Source organism: Tiliqua scincoides, chromosome 3, assembly GCF_035046505.1.
Source record: "Tiliqua scincoides isolate rTilSci1 chromosome 3, rTilSci1.hap2, whole genome shotgun sequence".
Lineage (NCBI taxonomy): Eukaryota > Metazoa > Chordata > Lepidosauria > Squamata > Scincidae > Tiliqua > Tiliqua scincoides.
Genome location: NC_089823.1, coordinates 50,804,195 through 50,809,300, shown reverse-complemented (window position 1 = coordinate 50,809,300; position 5,106 = coordinate 50,804,195). Strand labels below are relative to the sequence as shown.

Below are 5,106 nucleotides of genomic sequence, written 5' to 3'. Positions count from 1 at the left end.
TCACTCTCCCAAATGGCTCTGATTCCGAGGGAGAGAGGCCACTTACGTGGTGCATTGCAAAGCATGCCGTACTTACCGTCCCACTGCCCCCTTCTAGCTCTGCTTCTGAAAAGTGACCATTTCAATCAAATTAAGGTCATTTCTTTGAACTCTCTGAAATTTAGTAGGAAGCCACATTAAAATGCATCTGGACACATTTTAAATGGATCTGTTGAGAAGCAGTCAAGATTCAGAAGTTCAATGTTATATCTCCTCGAGGGCACATTTTTCCAGGATACAACCTTGTTTGTCCACCCATATCATACTTTTGGGTTTTTTTGTCTTCTTCTTTAAATGCATCCATCCCTGTGTTTGTAATAACTAGCATGTGTTTATTATGCTATTAGGTTTTGAAGTCCCCAATATTTTCAATATGAACCTGCCAACGGCTACAGCCCATGCTTGTTGCGTAATGTGATTCTTTTATGCAGGACCTTGTCACTTAAGAAAGATGGCTGCTGGCAGGGTGAGAGTAGCCATTTTGGAGATTCTTTTCTGCATTTGTGAGTGAGATAACTTGTTGTGGGATACTATAACCTCTGTTTCTGCTGCTGCTACTACAGCTCATTGTTCTTAATTTGTCTCTTTGCCCTTAATTTTGGGTGTTTTCTGTGTAGTTTCCTTATTTTTGCCTCAATTGAGATGCATAAATGACTGTTTGAAATGATTTTTTGATGGCTTGACTAGTGCCTGGTAGGCAACAGTCAGATAATAACCTTGTTTGGCTGGTTGCCTATTACCTGGCAAAACTCTGAAACTTTTGGTGTAGTGGGATTTTGGTGAGGAGGCTTTGCTGCCTGTTAAACCTCTTTGACTGAGGCTGCAATCCTATCCACACTTTCCTGGGAGTAAGCTCCATTGACTATAATGGGACTTACTTCTGAGCAGACATACATAGGATTGGGCTCTCAGACATTTAATTTAATTTCAAACAGTAGCAGTAGTTTAGAACCAGTATTTAAATAATGTGAGCATGCCAAAACAAATATTGTGATTGGGTGGGTGGGGGGGGGGGTGGCAGAAGAAAAACATTTTGGAAGGAGAAATAAAAAATTTTGGAAAATAAAACAGAGGGTGAGAAATGCAAACTGATTTGACCAGGATTGAGAGAAACAAGTGAAAACATATTGCAAGAGGAATGGGGAGGGAGAAATGGACTGAAGGTAAAAGGAAAGCTTTAGTGTTGAGCAGAAGCCAACACACGATTTGAGTCTTTTATCTCATGTAACATAGTAATGCTGAGAACAGTTGCAGGCTGTAGAATAATCTTGTGCACGTATACTTGGAAGTCCTGCTCAACTGGTGTGCTTAAGACTCTCAGACAACAACTTTGCCAAGATGTTGTATTATGGCAGGGGTGGGCAAACTTTCAACTTGAGAGATCCTGTAACAACTGTACAGAAGAGGAAATTTCAGCAGGTGCAGCTTGCCATCTCACGGATGACAAGCTGCACCTGCTGAAATTCTCTCTCCTACACAACTGTAAAAGGTCCAGGATCCCTAAAGCTGAAAGTTTGCCCACCCCTGCAGTATGGGAATGATGGGATGCTAATTTTTATATCTTTAGCATGGGACATCTAACATACAGATGTTCAGCAAGAGCTTGCAACTTTAAAATGCTATCCTGATGCTGCCCCTGCTTTTTTTTTCTTCAGTGGATCCAATCCTACCTGCAAGCAGTTCTGATTGAAGATATATACATCATTGGTTGTCCTTGCTGTGTCATAACAGATTCTGTCCAAAGCAATATGTATTGGTTTGAATTACTATGTGGTGAGGTGGATTCCGTGTCCCAGTCCTAATTAGTTTCTTGTTGGTGAGAGAGGCACTCTGCGCATGTTCAGAGACAGCCTGATTTCAGCTTGACTTGTCATGGGAGATGTCTTTCAGAATCATGTGAATCTGGTATTGAAAAATATACACTTTTGTTGATGAATTCTCACATGAAGTCTCAGCACTGCTATGGCTTTAAGCACATCATTGGCGTTGACTACTGAGTCATAGACTGCTCCTTTGAAAAACCAAGCCTCCTGAAGAAATTGGCCAGAATCACTTGTCATGGGTGGGTCTGCAACCTGCTTTCTTTCAATTTCTCCTTTTCAGGAGGAATTTATTTGGGATCTGGATGGAAAGGTTACTGCTTTGTTTTCTGGGTATTGTATTTTAGTTGCAAATGTTGACTTAAAATGAATGGTTTGATGTTTCTATGGCTCAGGCTCAATCTCTGCCTTGAATTCAGTTTGTGGTCTTGAGAGGTTTTTAACTGATCTGGACTGTATGTATATTGTGTTTCACTCTCTGATTGTGACACAGTTATATTCTGCATTGAGGTGGTCTGGTACCATGTGTGGATAGTATTCCTTGGTGGTAGGTGACTTGTATCACAGGCAGTAACAGAATAAATAAGCACAGTGTATTTTGTAGAGCAGTGATTCCCAAACATTTTTGCACTTGGACCCACTTTTTAAAATAACACCCTTATTGGGTTTATAACCCACCTAGGTTTATAAATTATAAGATTTAAACAAAAAAAAGTTTTCATTTTACCAGCTGCCCAAGCCTCTGGTTTTTATCCTGTTTATTATAGGTGGAGGCAGACTGCCTTACAGCATTTGCTCTGCATTAATCAGATCAGGACCTTTCTGGTGGCCTTGCATTTCCCTTTGCCTGGCCTTCAAAAAAAAAAAAAAATTGAGACATGTCCATCTACAAGTGGAAACACAAGTGCTGTTCTCTTTCAGTTTGCATAAGATTCAATACATTTTTTTGTCAGTTATGCAACCCACCAAATATTGGGTTGAGATCCAATGGTGGGTCCTGACCCACAGTTTGGGAACTAAAGAGTTCCTACTGGTTACACTGATTGGGTTGGCAGGGTGGACAAATAGCTTTGTGGTACCCATGTGAGGCATTGGCTACCACTGAATACAAAACATGGTTTGTTTTTTTTCTGTGAGAATTGCCACAGTTGTCTCGATCTAGTGAGGGCTATCTGAGCCCGGATCAGGATCCTCAGAAATCTCCAATAAAATCAGTTATGGTGGATATATAATAATTACTCAGTTTAAATCACCACCTTTGGTGAATGTGGCATTCCAAATCTAGCTACATCCCAATGTAACACTGAGCACACTGTCTTCTGCTGCTCTAGCTAGCAAGGTCTTTATTTATCAGTGGAATAAAGCTATTTATTGTTTCTGCTGATAATGATTGAGCAGCTGACATCTTTTTATAGCCATTGACACAGTTTTTGCGATAAGAAGATTCAGAGATTTGCGAAGCTGCATTTTACAGCTCAGAGGCAGGATTAAAGGTTTAACTTTAAATACAATCTAGAAACAGCTTGAGTGTAAGATTTTACAGTTTATAAAAAAAAGTTCACCATTGTATTGTAAGGTACTGTAGTTAAGATACAGGAATAATATCAAAGTCAACTTTTCAACACTTCAACTTTTCAGCATTCATTTAAATTGAGGTGATTTAAATCCAGTTTCCCGATATTATTTCATGTATTTCTTAAGTAGTGGTGCAAATCTAATCGCTAAACTATATTAACTTACAACTAAATGCGGTTTTAAGAAGATTTATTTTGTATAATTTTTTAAATAACTTGATTATCATGATCCCTTTTTAAACATTTATTTATTACTTAAAATACTCTAGGCTACCTTTCATTCCTACTAAAGGAACCACTATGGCAGCTCACGACATTTTAGTGATACATTATTAAAAGCCAATTTTAAAATAGCAACAAACAAAAAAAAATTACAACAGCAAGCAGCAAAATACATAGTGTACAAGCAGAGGAACAAGGGAAAACTCAGGAGAAAGCCAAATGAAATAGGAAGTCCAGTCAGGCCTCTGGGGAGAGGGAAACGCATTAGAACAGTGGTCCCCGAACTGTGGGCTGGGACTCATTGTTGGGTCATCACCTGATTTTTGGTGGGTCAAAGGGTAATGGAAAGATCAGATAACTAATTCCTCAAGCCCTGAGGCTATTCAAAAATCAGATACTGTACCTGCAAATAATTCAGCATGTGTAAATACAGGTGTAACATAATTATCCATGGATTTTCACCTGTGGTTTTATCTCCACGTGAAAGGCAGTATCCTGATTGGGAACTTTTGCACAATAGACTACTTCACAGCAAGTGATGTCATGACCAGAAGTGACATCATCAAGCAGAAGAATATTTAACAATCCTAGGCTGCAATCCTACCCAAACTTACTCAGGAGTCAGTCCCATTTACCATCACTGTTGAAAGTATCTACATAGTAGCCTGTTAAAAGTACAGTTCTGTAACATTTCCCCATCATGTCTAATATGTTAAAAATAAAATATTGAAATGAATGGGTTCCCACCTGAAATTAGCTCATGACCCACCTAGTGGGTCCCAACCCACAGTTTGAGAAACACTGGACTACTTAAAGCCCACCACCTTGGCCTTCACCCTTTAGCTTAACATTATTTTTCCAATATTTCCTAACAGTTGCAGAAGTAGTCTTATGCTGGCTAATGTTGCCCCAATTCAACATAAATTGAACATCAGTGCAATAATAGCTGCGCAGTTTCCTACTGTATGCTGTAGCATATAACCAAAAGCATACCTTTTCCATTGGGCATCACAATACTATCCTAATGGATGTAGAGTGTGGAAATGTCAGGTGCATTGTCTGTGCAAAATGGTTGGCAACCTTCAGTCTCGAAAGCCTACAGTATAAGCCTACAGCACCTGGTATTCCCAGGCAGTCTCCCATCCAAGTACTAACCAGGCCTGACCCTGCTTAGCTTCCGAGACCAGATGAGATCAGGCATGTGCAGGGTAACAGTTGCTGCCTATGCATTCCCCTGGGGGCTATGCATTATCTTGGGGGCTGGGGATAAGAATAGGCCCTCAGTTTGGCTGTACTTGTTGTAAGAGGTGACTAAACAGCCACCGGGGTAGATGGGACTCGTCAGCCTGGGAAGGCAGCTCATCTGAGAGAAGGAAAACTCTAATCCCAAAACTCCACTGCCTTCTGGCTACATCCAGTTATGGAAAAGTCTTCAGGAGTCAACCTCGAAG

At 40.1% G+C, this 5,106-nt stretch overlaps 1 pseudogene; it reads right to left on the bottom strand.

Moving 5' to 3' along the window:
• Window positions 1-4,761: 4,761 nt before the first annotated feature.
• LOC136647283 (5S ribosomal RNA) lies at window positions 4,762-4,878 on the bottom strand (annotated as a pseudogene).
• Window positions 4,879-5,106: the final 228 nt, after the last annotated feature.